The sequence below is a fragment of the Bubalus bubalis genome, chromosome 4 (genome assembly GCF_019923935.1).
Source record: "Bubalus bubalis isolate 160015118507 breed Murrah chromosome 4, NDDB_SH_1, whole genome shotgun sequence".
Classification (NCBI taxonomy): Eukaryota; Metazoa; Chordata; class Mammalia; order Artiodactyla; family Bovidae; genus Bubalus; species Bubalus bubalis.
In genome coordinates this window covers 55,550,515-55,569,861 of record NC_059160.1, presented here as the reverse complement: position 1 = coordinate 55,569,861, position 19,347 = coordinate 55,550,515, and the positions used below count along the sequence as shown (strand labels likewise).

Sequence of the window (19,347 nt, the reverse complement as noted above, 5' to 3'; positions counted from 1 at the left end):
GCAAATAGAAGGGGGAAAGTTGAAGTAGTCAAAGATTTTATTTTCTTGTGTTTCAAAATCACTGTGTACAGTGACTGAAGCCATGAAATTAAAAGATGCTTGGTCCTTGAAGGAAAAGCTATGACAAACCTAGACAGCATATTAAAAAGCAGAGATATCACTTTTTGGACAAAGGTCTGTATAGTCAAAGCTATAGTCATGTATGGATGTGAGAGTTGGACCATAAAGAAGACTGAGCACTGAAGAATTGATGCTTTTGAACTGTGGTGTTGGAGAAGATTCTTGAGAGTCTCTTGGACTGCAAGATCAAACCAGTCAATCCTAAAGGGAATCAATCCTGAATATTCATTGGAAGGACTGATGCTGAAGCTGAAGCTCTTATACTTTGGCCACCTGATGTGCAGAGCTGACTTACTGGAAAAGACCGGGGCAGAGAGTTCAACAATGGGGCTGAAATGGTGGCTGGCAGGAAGATGCCCAGGATCTGCCATCACCCCAGACTTTTCAGAACTAACTGGGGGAAGCAAAGTTAGTCACGGACATAAGAAAGATGTAGAGAAATACGGTTTTCTACTGTAAATGTTACCCCATTGTTACCTTTTTACTCCAGGACATGTGGTCTGGGAGGTAGAGAGGGGAACATGGGCTCCACCTGTCATTTCAAGCCCCTTTATTCTGATTATGAACAGCTTGTGCCACACAAGAATAGACACAAGAGTGACTTGGGGTGTTTCGCTTGATTGGCAGGAGCAGAATTTGGAGGAAACGTGGTGCCCCAGACAGCATCAAGGACTCACAGAGGGACTTGATTATCAGCTCATTGCTTCCCTTTAAATTCCTCTGAGCCCAGGAGTCTTGGGTTAGCTCTAGAAATGTCTAGGGATTTATAAGCAAAGATTCTCAGGAGAAGGTTTGAGCTGAAGTATTAACAAAAGAGATGATCACATCAAAATCAACATAAGGTTTCAGGGCATCGTCTATTCACCAGTCTCAACAGAGGGGTAATTCCATAATTATAATAAGGCAAAGTAAATTAAAGAGAGTAGTACTTAAATCTTGCCTGGAGAATCCCAGGGACGAGGGAGCCTGGTGGGCTGCCGTCTATGGGGTGGCACAGAGTCAGACACGACTGAAGCGACTTAGCAGCAGCAGCAATGCTTAGATAGCTCCAATACAGTTTCTTTGGAAATACCATTTGCAGAAATATCAACTGTTTTGGATCGCCCATGTCAATCTGTCATTCTCTAGTGAAGCTAATGTGCATGCAAAAGTGTAACTCTATAGTAGGATTGCTGAAGCTGTGAAGTCTAGTTTTATGATTTGATATTTGGGAGATTCAGTATGGACAAAGGACATTTACACTGCAATCATCACTTGGTTTCCTCTGCTTTTTATTAGCTCGTGTGACCTTCAGGAGATCACTTCACACCTCTCAGATTCAGTTCCCATACTGGTAAAATGTTGATAATAACATTCACAGAGTTCCTGTTATTGTACGTAGGAAACAAATATCTCTAAAGTTTCGCATGGGTTATTAACACAGTATAATATCACAATGTAACATTTATTGTGATCTGATTTTTATCAGTAACAAAGTCTATATAAGCAGAAGTAGCTCTGATAAACACAGGCTGGGCAAATCAAACTGACCGCTGACATGATATGACAGGTGTTGGCATTTAGGGCCTCAGGGTAGGTCAGGACTTTTGCTCTCACATTTCTATTGGCTACAACTGTAGGGATGCTGAATCTAAGACTCAGGAACTCAAATCTGAATCACAATTATAATTTTAAATCTTTTGAACTTTGGTCTACTTAGAGCCGAGATGGTTCAGTACCTTAGAGAAATAAAATTCCAACACTTGGATTAAAGGACATTTAGAGCTTAACACTTGGATTAAGCTCTAGAGGACTGTGATTATGCTACAGTGAGTATTCAGAAAAACAAACACCTGAAGAGGATGAAGTTAAGGTCTAGTTGCCCTCTTTAATTCATGTTTCTACCCTCGATCACACCATAAGTCATTCTCCTTGACTGTACCTTGTGGCTCAGACCCCTCAGAATGTGAATCCACCCCTGAGTAGGAGACACAGAGCACCATGAGAACACGGAGATGGGACAGTCAGGCTAGGAAGACTTCCAGGAGGAGGTGAAACTTAAAACAGAGACTTAAGTGATGAGAAGGAGGTTTGCTCCACAATTACAGGGAGAGCAGAGAAACATTCCAGGCAAAGGGGACAATCTATGCGAGTGAGGGAATGGATGGATGGATGGATAAATAGATGGGTGGATACACAGATGGATACCCTAAGCTTAGAAATATAGATATCTCCTAAATATGACTAGAGTTCATGCTAGTTAACGGCGTATGCTGATTCTTCTCCCACTGGAGGTATCCTTGTGGCTCAAGGCATCCATTGTATGATTGGTGAGATCCCAGTTTGAATCCTGGTTGTGCTGGTTACTTATTCCCTATGTGGTTCAGAACTAGTTATTTAGTGCAACTTCTTGGGTCTCAAGCATCTCAGTTAAAAAATGAGGACATTAACATCCACCTCAAAGTTTTTTTCTTAGAACTAAATGACATTTTGTAAAGTTGTTAGCACAGTCCTTGGGATGAAGTAAATGCTGGGTTAATCGTGGCATTAACCATCATCAGCATCAACAACAGGTGATTTCCATCCAAGAAAAAGCAGTGTGTGACTGTAACAGCCACGTGAATAACATTTAGCAAACACCAGCGTGAGCCAGGTCATCTCAAAAGCAGAGATTTTGAAAAGAAATGCACAGGGCAGTCATCTGATGATCTTTGTTGGTCCAAACACACGATTCAGCCTTGAAAACAACAGGCTGGTTTGGGATCCTGGCTACTGACCCGGGGATGGGCGTCAGACGTGATGCATGGTGTAATAAGTACTTGGTTCCATCCTGGCAGTACAGAGAAACAGAATGGCTTCTCTGGAAAGAAATCGCAGTAATTGTTGTCATTTATAAGAGCTAACGCTTACAAAGTGGACTGTAATTCTTGCCCTGCACAGAGAGTTAGAAAGAGAATCATTAGAATACTGTCTACCAGACTTACTGACTCTGTAAAGGTACTTAATGCCTCTTGAGTTTCTTCATCTTCAAAAAGGAGACACCCTCCCTGACTCCCAGGGTTGCTGTGAGCAGCAGACAAATGATGGAAAACAACAGGCACACAGTCCCCATGATTAGTGGAGGTGCTGATACCCAACGGCATCCGATTCTTAGATGACTTGCTTTTCTGAGAGAGCAGAATGCTACCTGCCTATGATAAATATTTCAGAGATGCTGAATTATTTATTTATTATATACCTGGGTTTATAAGGAAGGAAATTGGTTCCTTTAAAATAATAACATTGATAGGGTTAAATAGCAGAGACAGCACTCTCCCATCCTTATTTACAGACTCTGGACCGAGTTCCAAGAGCACAATGGCAGATTATGGATGTACCTGCTGACCTGCAGACAAATAGGAGGGTTAAAAGATCAATTAAATAATCTTAACTCGTGAGCAGCAGGGAAAATATTTCAGCTGAAACATTGATCGTCGTCCTGAAATGTACTACAGTGGAGCTAAACGGATTCATGTCTTCACAGGCAGTGGGCTTCCTGGCTTGTATCCCAGCCCCGGCGGCCTGTGACTGATGTAGGGCGGACAGAACCTAAGGATAGGAAAAGAGAAATGGATATGTGTTGAGCATATATTCTTGCCAGGCAGTCTACCTAGCCACTTCACCCAGGTAGGTCACTAAACATCTTTTAATATCTGGGAGGTTAAGTTCCTTGTTCCTTGCCTCCAGGTGATACAGCTAGTCAGAGGCAGGTGTCACCAAAACCAGGATTTACGTAGAGAATGGTCTCATGGACCCAGGGTGGGAGAAGGAGAGGGTGGGATGAGTTGAGAGAGTATCACTGACATATATACACCACCATCCGTGAGATAGGTGGCTACTGGGAAGTCAGTGTATAGCACAGGGAGCTCAGCTTGGTGCTCTGCGGTGACCTGGAGGGGTGGGATGGGAGTGGATAGGAGGGAGGCTCAAGATGGAGGGGATATATGTATACCTATGGCTGACTCATGTTGTACAGCAGGAACTAACACAACATTGTAAAGCAGTTATACCCCGATGTAATAAATAAATAATACAATCAGAATTTGACTCTCAGATCGGTGTTCTGTCACCACCAGCCTGACCATTCATTTCATCAGTCAACAAACATCCGCTGAGCTGCTTCCACGTGCCAGGCACTTGGGATGCAAAGGCACAGCAGCTAAGTTTTCTGCCCCCAAGGGTCTCACAGTCTGAAGAGGGAGACAGACAAGGGGGCTTCCAGTTTCCATGTGGGGTGGAGACGGTGGGACCAGAGGGCAATTTACTGTGATGCTTCAGGACTCCTCATTTGTGTGTGTCACTTCTAAATATTCACTCTTACACCTGTCTTTGTAATTTGTATTACTTTTCTTAAAGAGCATTCTCAAAATATATAAGCTTTGGAACTCAGTCCACCTGGATTCAGCCCTTAGCACAACACAGCAAACCCCGTAGACATGCACGTACAATATCTATATCTGCCCAGAAGGCTTCTAGAAGGTCGCCCTTGAAATGAGACTTAAGCACAAGAAGTACACAGTGAAGTGGAGGGCGGGGGATGGGATGGGCCTAGAGAACAGGACCTAGGAAAGCGGTGGTGAGGGAGTCAAAATAGCTCAATTTATCCAGGATGATGCAGGCTTGTGGGGAACGGTGTGTTGGCTATGGGGGCAGCTGATAGACAGTGGGGTGCTGGTGAGGGAGGGCAGGAGAGACTGTAAGGCCAGTGTGGGAAGGACTCCCATCCAGGATTTTATAGAACTTTAACTCTGATTTTTCATGCTAGAAGGAACAACTGAAGGATTTTTTGGATCCATTTTTTAGCATTAGATTTTAGAATCATCCATCTGATATCAAGACGCAGGATGACCTGGAGGCAGAGTGAGCAGCTGTTACCTAGGACTGTCCTGGTTTTAGCACCGAAGGTTCTCTGTCCTGGAACACCCCTCAGCCCCAGGGAAACCAGGACAGTGAACCACCTGACCTGGAAGAGGGTGGGCCCAAAGCCAGGAGAAACACTAAGGTGTGCTCAGCAAATATGCCTCCCATTACCCACCTGACAGCTCCACTTTGATGTCTAAATGGCATCATTAAATCAATGTGCTCAAAACCTCAGAGTGTTTCACTTGCTGTTCCCCAGGATAACCACACGGTTCACTCCTTCACCTCCCTCTGATGTTTATTCTGATCTTACCTTCTCAGCAAGGCCTCCCCCCAAATCCTCTTTTATTATTGCAGTCCCTATGCTTGACATTCCCTATCCTTGTTTTGGTTTTGTTCATAGTGCTCCACCACCACCCAATGAGCCCAACATATTGAATATTTACATTTTTTATGGTCAGTTTTTTTCCCACTATCAAAATCTTTCATGAAGGCGGGAATTTTGTTTGTTGTATTCATTGTCCAGGACAGTGTCTGGCATGTAGGACAGGTTCTTTGACTAAGTAAATTGAGTCTCCCTTGATTCATCCCTACTCTCTCAGGCCCTGCATCCAGTTCATCTGCAAATTCTGGTGACTGTCTGTTCATGGTATTTCCAGAATATGAGTTCTTAGCACCTCCACCACGCCTACCCAGGTCCAGGCCACGTCATCGCTCACGTGGATTGTTGCAAGAGCCTCCCTCCACAGGCTTCCCGTATCCAACCTTGCTTCTGAACAGCCTGTTCTCTGTTCTCAAATCAGCAGCCAGGGGATCCTGCTGAAATGTGAGTCTGATCACATTGCTCCATCATCTGCTCAGTTCCCCCTTTCCCCTTGCACTCCCTCGTCTCCTCTCCTTTGCTTCCTCTTCTTCCCTCCCTGCCATTGCCTCGTCTCAGGCCCACCTCTGTTTCTGGGAAGGCATCTTCTGATGTGTCCAGGTTCTGGCCCTTCCAGCCACACAGGCTCCCTTTGTGTGCCTCAAGCACACTTGGCCCCTCCTTTCCTGACCCAGGGTCTTCCTGCTGCTGCTAAGTTGCTTCAGTCATATCAGACTCTGTGCAACCCCATAGACGGCAGCCCACCAGGCTCCCCCATCCCTGGGATTCTCCAGGCAAGAACACTGGAGTGGGTTGCCATTTCCTTCTCCAATGCATTAAAGTGAAAAGTGAAAGTGAAGTCGCTCAGTCATGTCCGACTCTTTGCGACCCCATGAACTGCAGCCTACCAGGCTCCTCCGTCCATGGGGTTTTCCAGGCAAGACTTGTTGGGAAGGGAAAAAACCCAGAACCCAGGCTCATGACAAAAAAACTAACAAAAAAATTAATTTAAAGTAAGTAAAAGAGCTTTCATTTCATTTTTAAAATGCCTTTATGAACTAATTTTCTTTCCCTCTTGGAAAAGGCAGAAATGTGTGTTCTTGTCATATTGAGATAACTAATTACCCTCCTTGCTGGTAAAGACAGTAAAGTAGAAGCAGAATTTCAGAAAAATAGATTCTTTCCCTTTTTCTCTCTTTTCACTCACTGTATTTACCCACTTTCAGGAAGTAGAGGGTTTTGCTGCTCAAACTTTCTTCCTGTCTCTCAAGAAGCAAATCTCTTGGAAATTCTTTGCAAGAAGCCTGTTTGCTGCTAGAATGTGTTGAGAATATTGCTTCTTTCACAAGGTCTGTTTTGTATCTTTAATTCATAGGAGTTTTTTGTTTTTGGTTTTTTTTTCTGTTCACCCCCTCCCACTTCTCCCTACTTTTCCCCTTGGATTTTCCATGTGCTTCCTTCTTTGTGTCTTTCAGATGGTCACATGTTCAAACTTTCTGTGTACTCATTTGCCATGCAGTTACACATGCATCATCTCATTTAAATCTTCAAAAGCACCCTGTGAGGTGCTATTATTATTATTCTCTTTTACACACAAGGAAGCTGATGCCTCAGAGCTAAGTAGTGTGGTGAGAGCTGTCAGTACCCCGTCCCATGCCACCAATGCAATGGGCACTGGTTGGCTTCCCACCGCCAAGGTCTATATATGTTTCTTTGGCCCCAGAAGAGGCCAGACGTGCTGGGGAATATGCCCATTCCCCATTCCAACACACCCCCTCCATGGCAGCCTTTACCCAATGACTGATGGAGTTGGTGTATAAATATCACAGCTTCCCTGGTCCTTGGGTGTGAGAGAACTGAGGGGCAATTTCTAGGCTGGTTTCAGAGACTCCTAGCAGGATTGTGCTCCATAGTTATCTGTCTGGTTAAAGAACCTTCTGTTGGCTACATCTACTTCTCTCACTCTTCCCCTACTGGAGTTTCCTGGAATCACTTCCTAGATATGTGTCTGCACTGGAATCCTTATCTCAAGGTCTGCTTCTAGGGGAACCAAAGATAGATCTTTGCCTGAGATTGTATAGTTACCAGATGGCAGGGATGAACTGCAGACTCAAATCTGTGTGATTCTAGAGCTTGTGTGTTTCATCATGATGTTCTAATCCCTTCCTTCTCTTTAAGAATTTTTTTAAATTTCTATCACTTGTAGTGGTGATAACTTTTTTTCCTAATGTGTCAAATTATAGCAAACAATACTTTAAAAAACCATCTTGATAAATCAATTGGGAAATGTTAACATTTTCTTTAGATTGAAAATTTAGTTTTATAATGACAAACTATAAGCTATAAAAGGACAAGTTCCCACAAGTCCACAACCTAGCATTAATGGGGACCATATGATATGAGTCATGACGAGAAGAAGAGTGAGAATGGATTGATGATAAGTTAGGAGTACTTTGTTAAGTTAAAAATGAATTTACTGGAAGGTCTTGGTTAGATTGGAGCTTCCCAGATGGCTCAGTGTTAAATAATTTGCCTGCTAGTGCAGAGACACAAGAGATGTAATTTCAGTTCTTGGGTTGGGAAGATGTCTTGAAGTAGGGAATGACAACGCACTCCAATATTCTCACCTGGAGAATACCATGGACAGAGGAGCTTGGCAGGCTACAGTCCATGGAGTCGCAAAGAGTCACACGACTGAGCATGCATGTACTTGGTTAGATTAGGGACTTGAAAGAAGAGCTGGATAGTCAAGTTCCAGAAAGGACAGACAGGACAGCTTTTGGGAACCAGGGACCCGAAGCTATTGGACAGTATTTTCTGGGAACCATAGTCAAGTCGATTAAGCTTCAGTTCATCTTGGAGAAGACTAATCCCAGGGTCAGATGGTGTGACTGGCTGAGCAGAGACAGTGGGCGGGGAGCACTTTGATTGATACAAGCAATGGGGGAGATGCTCTTTCCCCTACAAAAAAATTAGCTGGCTGCTTTAGAAAAGGAGGAGTGGGGTTCTGTGCCGTAAAGACGACAATATCCTTGTGAAAGAGAAGGGGAAATGTCTGCTGAGGAACGGAAGGAGAAGGGGGCAGCAACAGCACACAGAGGAAATATTTAATACATGAGGTGTTTGCAAAGAGAAGCAACTGTGGATATTCCCAGCTGCCGACAGGGTTCTTGCAATGTCTAGTCCCTTTTGAGGTAATCTACTATTCTCCTCTTCATTCCTTCCACCCTAGACATACTGGGTTTCTGGTGTTCCTCGATCACATGAGATACATTCCTCCTCAAGACATCTCTACTTGCTGTTCCAATTTCTGGAACAGTATTCCCTCAACTTCAGCATGGCTATTCCCTTATCTCCTTCAGGTTGTTTGTTCAAATTTCATCTTCAAAGGGCTGCCTTCCCTGATCACCCATTCCCTCCTCCCCTCCCCACCTTCTCTGCCTTATTTATCTATGTATATTGGATATTATTACCATCTCACATTATGTTTTTATTTGCATAATATATGTGTTCCTTCATGGGAATAAAAATTCCATGAGGGCAGAGGTTTGGTAACCCCAGTTCCTAGAATGTTCCTGATATGTTGCAGGTGCTTGATAGATATTTGTTGAAACAATGAATGGTTTCTCTTCTCTTCCTCCGGTAAGGCTATCAAGTGTAAACATAGGGTTTCAAAACGATTGACAGAGGCAAGCCTGAAATGAAGTCCTAGGGCAGGCAAGAGGGGCACCAAAGATGTCCCACAGAGACATCTGTGGGAAATATGCCTGGATGATTCTCTGCCCCTCCAACCACTACACATGACGGGGACATGGGGATTCTGGCTTCAGAGGGAATTCCTGTTTCTATACATCATTACTCTTTCAATGTTTTAAGTGATTCCTGTTAAAGTCTAGTTTCATAACCTTGTGATCATTGTACGCTTACAGTGATAATCCCAAGAGGAGTGGTAATGGCACCCCACTCCAGTACTCTTGCCTGGAAAATCCCATGGATGGAGGAGCCTGGTGGGCTGCAGTCCATGGGGTTGCTACAAGTTGGACACGACTGAATGACTTCACTTTCACTTTTCACTTTCATGCATTGGAGGAGGAAATGGCAACCCACTCCAGAATTCTTGCCTGGAGAATCCCAGAGACGGGGGAGCCTGGTGGGCTGCCGTCTATGGGGTCGCACAGAGTCAGACACGACTGAAGTGACTTAGCAGCAGCAGGGGCTCTGGGAAAATGGGAAGACAAGTCAGCAAAGAAGTGAAATTAATTAACTGAGAAATGTATCAAAGTGTAACTTTGTTTACTTTGTTTGTTTGTTTACTTTGTTACAAAGTAAACCATGTTTACTCAAATAAAAAATAATCCTTACCAATCTTGAAGATCCACTTTCTGTGCAGTTTCTGTGGGTCCCTTTTATCTTGAAAGTGTTAGTTCCTCTGTCATGTCTGACTCTTTGAGACTCCATGGACTGTAGCCCCCAGGCTGTTTTGTCCATGGAATTCTCCAGGCAAAAATACTGGAGTGGGTAGTCAATCCCATCTCCAGAGGATCTTCCCAACCAAGGGATTGAACCTGGGTCTCGTGTGTTGCAGGCAGACTCTTTGCCTTCTAAGCCACCAGGAAAGTTGACTTACATTTCTTATTTTCTAAATCACCAGACGGCAGTATTAAATGTTTGTTGATGTTGTTGCTGATTTAGGTACAATTCTGCAAAATAATGTTTGAGTTAAATACATCTCCAACTCTAATACCAAGTTTTCTGAGGATTAATTAACAGTGAATTAGTTGAAGTCTGAGGAATGATGAAAGACAAGTATATATCATCAAAAATTGATCTAATGACCACAAAGACATAAGAGCTAACACATATGGAACACTTAAAATGTACCAGGCACTATGCTATGTAGATATGGTAGAGAGAAATGATCTCATTTAGCTCAAAAGACATTCCAGTTTCAGATCTACAAACATTTATTTGGCCCATGTGCCAGGCAATGGATATATAAAGAGAAATTATAATTTCTGTCTTCAGTTTTCTTTTGTGTTAGATTAATTTCTTTTATGTCAGTGAAATACCATGGAGAAATCTCTGTAAGTGTGAAGATGTGTGTGCCCCAATTATCTTCATTGGGGCACACAAAGACCTTCACACTGGCTTCACACCTACCCATCTTCCTTGCTACATTGACTGTTATCTCCTCAAATTATATCCTAACCCTACTCATTTCTCCAAATAAGCCACAAGATATCACATCCTTAGGTCTTTGTACATGTTCTTACCTTTGCTTTAAATTCTCTCATCTGTCAACTGAATTCCAAATGCCCTTCAAAACCCATTTCACACATCAACTCTTCCATGAGGGTGTCTTTAGAAGCTCCTCACCCACCTCATCTCTAGGATCAAGAGCTGGCCAATGGTTGTGCGTGTCTTTTGCATTTACCTTCCCAGTGTCCAGTCTGCCTTCTTTTGCTAACAGCACCCCACTTTTCACTAAGGAAGTCACTCCTCCCACTTTTCATCCATAAGGCTTGGGTGGGACTGATCCCACCTCCACCTCCACCTGGGAGTGGGTGGTTGAGCTTAAAGTCCCAGTTTAGAGGCTGGAGAGTGGTTCAGGGATGGGCACATGACTCACCTGGACCACAGAAGAGCAGCCTCAGCACTTCTGCCAGAGCTGTTGAGAAAGAGGCTCCTTATTTCAGCTGAGGTTGTTAAATTAGCAGACAAAGCTGGGGGCCGTCTTTGGGCCATGTGAAAGGAGCCTGTCAGAGGAAAGCAAGAGAGGGAGAGAGAGAGTTCTAAAGATGCAGACCCAGCTTTGGAATGTCTGAAAAATTTACCTCTAGATAGCTTAGCAATTTATTGTTAGGTAAATGAATGAATGAATCAATAAATTTTCCCTGTGCTTTAAACTCATCTGAGTTGGGTTTCTGTTATCTGTAATAGGAAGGATTCTATGAAATGGACCCTTTCTCATTGTTATATGATAGATAGGTAGATAGATAGATGATAGAGAGATAGCAACAGATAGATGAATAGACAGATCATGTAAACTGTGAGGATTTTAAGGAAGGAACTTGTCTTGTCCCTCAGTGAATCTTTAATACTAGCATAGTGCTCACTGAATGAACAAAGGAATGAATTTTCTTTAATAATGACATAGAATGCTGCAGAATTTTAAATAGACATAGATAATCCCAAGGATTTTCTGAGTCATGCTTAGCGCATTTATGTCATAGCGGTGATGACTTATAAAGAATAACCCTCAAACCCTCCTGGGAGAAAGGATTCAGCTGGCTATACTATCATTCTGATACAATTCTTTTGATAAAGGACAAAAATCCCGCTTTAGAAAATTACTGTACTGTATGATATGGGCCAGAGTTAAGTATCGTAATAAAGTGTATATGGTGTTTGCTATGGACCAGGCTCTGCTTCAGGTGCTTTGCAAGTTTTAAATCACTTGATCCTCAAACAAGTTTATAAGATAGATACAATTATTACCTCCATTTACATCTTGGAAAACAGAGGTGTAAGGAAGTTTACAACCCCAGATCTCACAGATGGCACCTGGCCAGCGCTCCCTGCAGTAAGGGATCCAGTAGAGGCTGGTAAGGGATGAGTGGAGAAAGGCACCTAGAAAATGTCTTAGCGGAAAGGAAGGAGAGGAATAAAAGAGAAGGCTTCATTTGATAGCAAGAACAATGCAGAGGTCCAGATTCTGTTTCACTTAAAAATTCAGTGCTAGCTTTTTTCAAAATAAGCAATGAGAAGTTTGTAATGAAACCTCCCCTTCAGGGTCGAGCCTCTATAGTGACTGCTTACTGTGAGCAAAGCTCTGTGTCTAGTGTTTGTATGTTGTGGTGGAGAAGATTAATTTCTCCTCAATATCTGTTATTCATTTCATCCATATTAAAAGAAATTGTGTTTTTTAGCTGTGTGTGCGGCTGGCTGGAATAAAATAAATTCCAGTTTCCTTTGCAGTTAGGATGGCCATATGGTTAAGTTCTGGCCAATGGGATGTAAGCATGTGTCATGTGTAATGTTTACGTGTCATGTGTAATGTGTCATGAGCAAGGTTTAGGAAGTGTCCCAAAAGGAGGGAGGCAGGCATGCATCCCTCTTGCTGGCTGTACTGTGTGCATTATATTGTGATTTATAATAAATATATATTTGGTCTTTGTTCTAGTTTCTGGCATAGAACTCCTAAAACCCTTGGAATTTTGTAAGTGATGAGAGCACTAAAAAGTCTTCTATTATGTTAATGAGGTGATATTTAGAGGCATCTAGGCATGGGAGCATTTTATGGTGCCAAGATTATCCCAAAATGCATCTTATGGGCGAGGGCCCTGGTGCCATTCTGAGTTTTAAGACATTCCTTTGGAGAAGGAAATGGCGATCCACTTCAGAACTATTGCCTGGAGAATCCCATGGACAGAGGAGCCTGGTAGGCTACAGTCCATGGCATTGCAAAGAGTCAGACACGACTGAGTGACTTCACTTTCACAGGCATGGGAGCCAGGGTTGGAACTTTCAGCCCCATTTCCCTGACCTCAGGGGAGAAGGGTGGGGCTAGAGGTTGGAATCAGTGTCCAGTGTTTTAATCAGTCATGCCTCTGGAATGAAGCCTTCATAAAAACCCAGAAGGACAGGGTTTGGAGAGCTTCCAGGATGGTGAACAGGTGGAGGTGCTGGGAGAGATCCTGTGACCCCAAACCCCTTCCCCATACCTTGCCCTGTGCATATCTTACATAAGTTATAGCCTTTTATAATCAACTGGTCATCTAGTCAGTAAAATGTTTCCCTGAGTTCTGTGAGCAAATAATTGAGTCTAGGAAAGGGTTGTGGGAACTTCTGATTAATCACCAGTCAGTCAGAAGCACTGGTGTGGATCTGATCTTGATGTGGCTGTTGGCATCTGATGTGAAGGGCAGTCCTGTGGGGTGGAGCCCTGAACCTATGATGTCTGATTCTCTCTCCTGGTGGACAGCATCAGTGTTGAGTTCAACTGTGGCCACCAGCTAGTGTCCGAGAACTGCTTTGTGCTACAGGGATCTCTCCCCTGACTGGAATTTGGTGCAGAACCTTTAGACACTCGAGCAGCTATCCTGACCATGATATTTGGTGCCGTGTATTAGGATGGCACCATGGAACAACAGACTGGTTCCAAATAGGAAAAGGAGTTCGTCAAGGCTGCATATTGTCACCCTGCTTATTTAACTTCTGTGCAGAGTACATCATGAGAAACGCTGGGCTGGAAGAAACACAAGCTGGAATCAAGATTGCCGGGAGAAATATCAATAACCTCAGATATGCAGATGACACCACCCTTATGGCAGAAAGTGAAGAGGAACTCAAAAGCCTCTTGATGAAAGTGAAAGTGGAGAGTGAAAAAGTTGGCTTAAAGCTCAACATTCAGAAAACGAAGATCATGGCATCTGGTCCCACCACTTCATGGGAAATAGATGGGGAAACAGTGGAAACAGTGTCAGACTTTATTTTTATGGGCTCCAAAATCACTACAGATGGTGACTGCAGCCATGAAATTAAAAGACTTACTCCTTGGAAGGAAGGTTATGACCAACCTAGATAGCATATTCAAAAGCAGAGACATTACTTTGCCAACAAAGGTTTGTCTAGTCAAGGCTATGGTTTTTCCAGTGGTCATATATGGATGTGAGAATTGGACTGTGAAGAAGGCTGAGTGCCAAAGAATTGATGCTTTTGAACTGTGGTGTTGGAGAAGACTCTTGAGAGTCCCCTGGACTGCAAGGAGATCCAACCAGTCCATTCTGAAGGAGATCAGCCCTGGGATTTCTTTGGAAGGAATGATGCTGAAGCTGAAACTCCAGTACTTTGGCCACCTCATGCGAAGAGTTGACTCATTGGAAAAGACTCTGATGCTGGGAGGGATTGGGGGCAGGAGGAGAAGGGGATGACAGAGGATGAGATGGCTGGATGGCATCACTGACTTGATGGACGTGAGTCTGGGTGAACTCCGGGAGTTGGTGATGGACAGGGAGGCCTGGTGTGCTGCGATTCATGGGGTCGCAAAGAGTCGGACACGACTAAGTGACTGATCTGATCTGATCTGATTTGATTAGGATCGCAGTCACACATGCTGAGCTGCTTCTACTAAATTCACCAGTTATGGAAGTCACTCCTCCCCACCTTGGGGATCACAGACTCTAATGGAAGTTCTCCAAATGGAAACAAGAGGAATGGGAAATTGCATTACATAACAGAATATTTTTTGTTGATCTGTTTTACTTTGGGAAACTAAAGTTAGGTAATGTAAGTGTAATGCTAGGACTTCAGTTCAAATCGGCCTGATTCTCAAACTGGTGAGCTCCTCCACTATCTAGACTGCACAGCTTCCTATTACTCACAGTAGTGAGCTGGTAAAGACAACAACCAGCTGGGATGAGAGGAAAGACACTGAATTGTAGTGTTTGCCAACCTCCATGGTGTAAAGATTCCCACCAGGCCCATTTCAAGCTACCAGTAATTCAACAATGGACCTGCAAAATTCCTGAAATTCTATCTGTCCCCCTGAGCCCAGGTGAGCCGGCTCCAGAAATTCTGGTGTGTACTTAGCTGAGCCTGAGAGAAGGCGCTCCAGGCAAACTGCAGGTTGTCTCCAACTGTCCTTCTGTACATTTAGGCTGTGCAGCTTTGGGTCAATTAGGATAACAGCCATCCAGAGCAAGCAGAACACCTGGGGAGCCCTCCCCCCTCACCCCAGTGATGCTGGGCATGAAGTGATTAAAGAGTAACTGCATGACCTAGGGCCCCTGAGGGACGTTAGGGGAGCTTCATAGGAAGTGACGTGGATGCCCTGTTCTTTCTGATGGGTGATCCATTTTCAGAAAGATCTGGCCAACAGGATTCTCAAGGGCTCCTCTAGCTGACAAAATGCCTACAATACCATTGCTGGAGCCAGGGGAAGATAGCTCTGCAGAGAGAAGCAGGACTGGAGCACTTGGGTTCAAGAGAGAGAGAGAAAGCTCTGTGGTCACAAATCCACAAGCAGCATCTGGCAAGGCAAGTTGGAGGGACTCTGATGCTTCCTCCTGTAGTCAGTGGGTACAATAAGAGCCGTAATTTGAGCAAGTGCTGGAGGAAAGCTAAGAGGCTTTAATAGGGTGTCTGTGGTGACAAGGGCAACGCAGGACACACAGCTGAGGGTTTGGACAAACCCGCCCCCAGAAAGTTCTCTTACCACATCCTTAGGAGGAAGGCTGGAAACTCTTATTGGAACCCACTGTACATCCTTGGTAGCGTGAGGATGGTGAGTTTATACCACATCTATTAATAGTTCTCCTGACAGAGTGGGTTCAGTGACGCTCAATAAATCATTTTGTTAACTGCATGAATTCCCGAGCTAAAGAAGGCCTTTGGCTTTGTGGAATAAGGATGTCCATCCTGGAGGGCCCTGTTTGAGAATGAGTGTCAAGGTTCTGCACATGAGCCAAAACAGGCCATCAGACCCCTCCTAGAATTCTCGCTTGCCCAAGCCCTCACCTGTCATTACGCAAGGGGGACGTGTTGACCTAGCTCTGCTTTCTTTCGTGTCTCTCTGCTCCCTGAGAAAAATCTGTTCTAACGTCCTAATGTTTTCAATCCAGCTCACTTGTTTTGAATTTGTTTTATTACTCCCAAGGTTAAATCACAAAACGCGCACTCCTCTGTGTGGATTCTCTTTTTCTGGTGGTAGCATTGTGTTTCTCCAGGGACAGAATTGTAGACATTTCACATGGAGGTATTGGCAAGTGAGGGTCTTGCCCGCTCCTTGAGTATCACTGTTATATGGTCAGGCCACCCAAGATGGCTATACCCTTGTTCTCTGTACATCCCCTGCTCCACCAGTACCTGCCTCACCTAGACCCTAATCACCCAATGGACCTTCCTACGTACTTGCTCCTGGCCCCAGCTGGTCATTGTTCTAACTCTAGATCGGAGCATATCCAATATGATAGCCTGATGATGAGGAGTGTGCCCCTGTGCCAATTTCCCTGGTAACCGAAGAACCAACCTCAAGTCAATTCCCTCTATAACTGGTAACCTCTCCCTGCCCCCAGGAGAGAAGAATGCCACCATGCCCTGTCTGCCATCTACCGCACATAATGGGATGTTGCTCCAGGACCTTACTTCAGACATGTAAGATCCCCCATCCCCCATTAAACCACTGATGTCTCTCTTGATGACTCTGGGCTCTTTCTTTGATCTGAAGCTAGGCAAGGTCAGGCCTTGCAGACCTGTGGTGTGCAGCCCAACAAGTATGGACTCAGGTGTTTTGTTTTAAAGTTCGATGCTTCTCTGTCCTTTTGATATAGCTGAATTCACCTTTGAGCACCTCCTGGCTGTCTGCCACAAGATGTTTCCATATTACCTTTTACCTTCCCTGCCCCAGACCTGGAGCCAGCCATGTCTGCAAGAAGCCCTAGTTTCTTTAAGTGGGAAATGTTATTTGGAAACAAAGAACCGAGTGTGAGGTATGCTCATTACTACTGGAATATCATTGCCTCTGGCCCCTTTTTATAGACAAAACTAGAAGAAAAATTCAATGATGAATTAATAATGCTTCCTCAATTCAAATGAAACACAGCCCCAAGCCTTAATTTCCCTATTTCATATATGCATTTTTACCTGTTTATACTATTATACAATAAACACAGTGTAATTTCAGAAATACAACATTACCAATTCTGAACCTATTAAATAAAGTTCAAGATGTCTTTGCATTTCTCTTGATTTTAAGATTTATTCTATTAAGGATGTACAATCTTAGTGCTATGTGTAAAAGGTATTTGAATAATTTTTCTGTGTGACTATGTTATCTATCTAGAATATATTAATATTCACTTCTTTATTAATGTTAAGATTTTATTCCCTGGTGGCTCAGATGGTAAAGCATCTGCCTACAATGTGGGAGACCTGGGTTCAATCCCTGGGTTGGGAAAATCTCCTGGAGAAGGAAATGGCAACCCACTCCAGTTTTCTTGCCTGGAAAATCCCATGGACGGAGGAGCCTGGTGGGCTACAGTCCATGGGGTTAAAAAGACTTGGACAGGACTGAGCGACTTCACTTTCACTTTCAAGGTTTTATTTTATCTTTCTTTTTACTTAATTTTATGTTTGAATATGTAAAATAGTTACATCATTTAAAAGTTAAGACTAGTAAAAAAGTTCTAATAAGAGAAATCGTGCTTGTACCCCTACACCCACCCCCTATAGGCAGTTATATTCATTAGCTTCAGATTTATTGTTCTTGATTTTCTTTTTGCAAAAATAAGGGTATATATTTTCTTTCTCTACAAAAGAGCATAAAATGAGCCTTCTTTTGCACCTTGCTTCTTGTCACTTGACAATATATTCTGCAGATTACTCCATATTAGTTTATAGAGATCTTTCTCATCCTTTTTGATAGCTGCATAGTATTCTATTGTACAGATATACTGTAATTTATCTGTAATGCCCTATGGATGGGCATTAGAGAAGGGAATGGCAACCCACTCCAGCATTCTTGCCTGAAGAATCCCATGGACAGAGGAACCTGGCAAGATACAGACCATGGGGTCACAAACAATCACACACGACTGAGCAACTAACACACCCACACACACATGAATGGGCAGATGGATAATTCCTAATAATTTATTACAAATAATGTCATGAATAACTTTTGTGTGTGTGAAGTTATATTTTCAGAGTAAATTTTCAGCAGTGAGACTGATGGCTTAAAGGGTTGATGCACATGTAATTTTGCTAGAAAATAGCAAATTTCCCTTCAAATGGGCTGTACCATTTTGCCTTCTCACCAGCAATATATGAAAGTGCTTTTTCTCCCATTGTCTGGCCATTAAGGATATCATTAAGGTCTTAACTTTTTTGTCAGATAGTTAAGAAATGGTATCTCAGTATAATTTTAATTTGTATTTCTCTTATTATAAGTGAAATTGAGCATTATTAATATATATATAAAAGGCCATGTGTGTATCTTTTTCCAGGAACTACCTGCTCATATCTTTTACTATCTGCTGCTGCTGCTGCTGCTGCTGCTGCTGCTAAGTCGCTTCAGTCGTGTCCGACTCTGTGCGACCCCAGAGACGGCAGCCCACCAGGCTCCCCCGTCCCTGGGATTCTCCAGGCAAGAACACTGGAGTGGGTTGCCATTTCCTTCTCCGATGCATGAAAGTGAAAAGTGAAAGGGAAGTCGCTCAGTCGTGTCCGACCCTCAGCGACCCCATGGACTCCAGCCTTCCTGGCTCCTCCATCCATGGGATTTTCCAAGCAAGAGTACTGGAGTGGGGTGCCATTGCCTTCTCTGCTTTTACTATCTAGTAGGTTTTTAATGCATACTCTAAAAATCATCAAATTCTAGTTATAATATCGGAGTTTACAAAAGAATTTCACAAGTTATCTTTTTGATCCTGAAAGATTTTGAAAACCTCAGATGGAATAAGGACAGAACTGTTGAACTAGAACAGTTTCAAGGTAGTCTTATTAATCTGGAAAATACAGAGTACCTGCAACTATATGCATACTATCTTGTCTGATGCTTTTAGAAACCTTGAGCAGAATATTTCATGTAGAAGATTATTAACACCGGCTGAGAGCAACTTGTCAGATGTTCATAATCATTTAATAAATATTCTCAGAAGTCCAACGTTGTCAAGTAAAGCCTAACTTGCTTCCTGCTTACAGCCGCACCTAAAAAGAGCCCTGAGGTGGAAATAGGGCCTGGCAGAATAGCAGCTACACACATCCAAAACATCACAGTTCAATGGGTTTGTTCATGTGGCTACTTTCATGGTTTGCTTTTGAATTTTTGCTTTTATTTCTCTTCTTATTCAGAAAGTGACTTGAACTCTCCCCAGTATCTCCAATGATTGCTAAGTCCAGACATTTTTCTTAAGAGGTTCCCTGCCAGGAATCTTTCATTTAGCAAACCATACCACTAAAGGCAAGAGGGGTTGATTTATTGGAATTAC

The 19,347-nt window shown here is 43.3% G+C and overlaps 2 long non-coding RNA genes across 5 annotated transcripts in view; one reads left to right on the top strand and one right to left on the bottom strand.

Annotated features, from left to right (window-relative positions):
* Positions 1–1,374: 1,374 nt before the first annotated feature.
* The window catches only part of LOC123333243, a 33,108-nt gene continuing 15,135 nt past the window's right edge, over positions 1,375–19,347 (bottom strand). For 2 of the 3 annotated variants that reach the window (XR_006550471.1, XR_006550472.1), the window contains 2 exons: positions 10,989–11,115; positions 9,924–10,059 (listed from right to left, as the gene is read on the bottom strand). This is a non-coding gene — a long non-coding RNA (uncharacterized LOC123333243). Of the gene's footprint in view, positions 3,688–9,923; positions 10,060–10,988; positions 11,116–19,347 lie in introns of those variants that run through there. The other variant, XR_006550470.1, reaches the window with a different exon arrangement.
* LOC123333245 lies at positions 3,635–18,455 on the top strand. Of its 2 annotated transcripts, none has more exons than XR_006550475.1 (4): positions 3,635–3,765; positions 4,215–5,824; positions 16,435–16,513; positions 18,364–18,455. It is a non-coding gene; the product is annotated as an uncharacterized LOC123333245 (long non-coding RNA). The 2 variants fall into 2 exon arrangements; XR_006550476.1 differs by having other exon boundaries at positions 3,682–3,765; positions 4,193–5,824.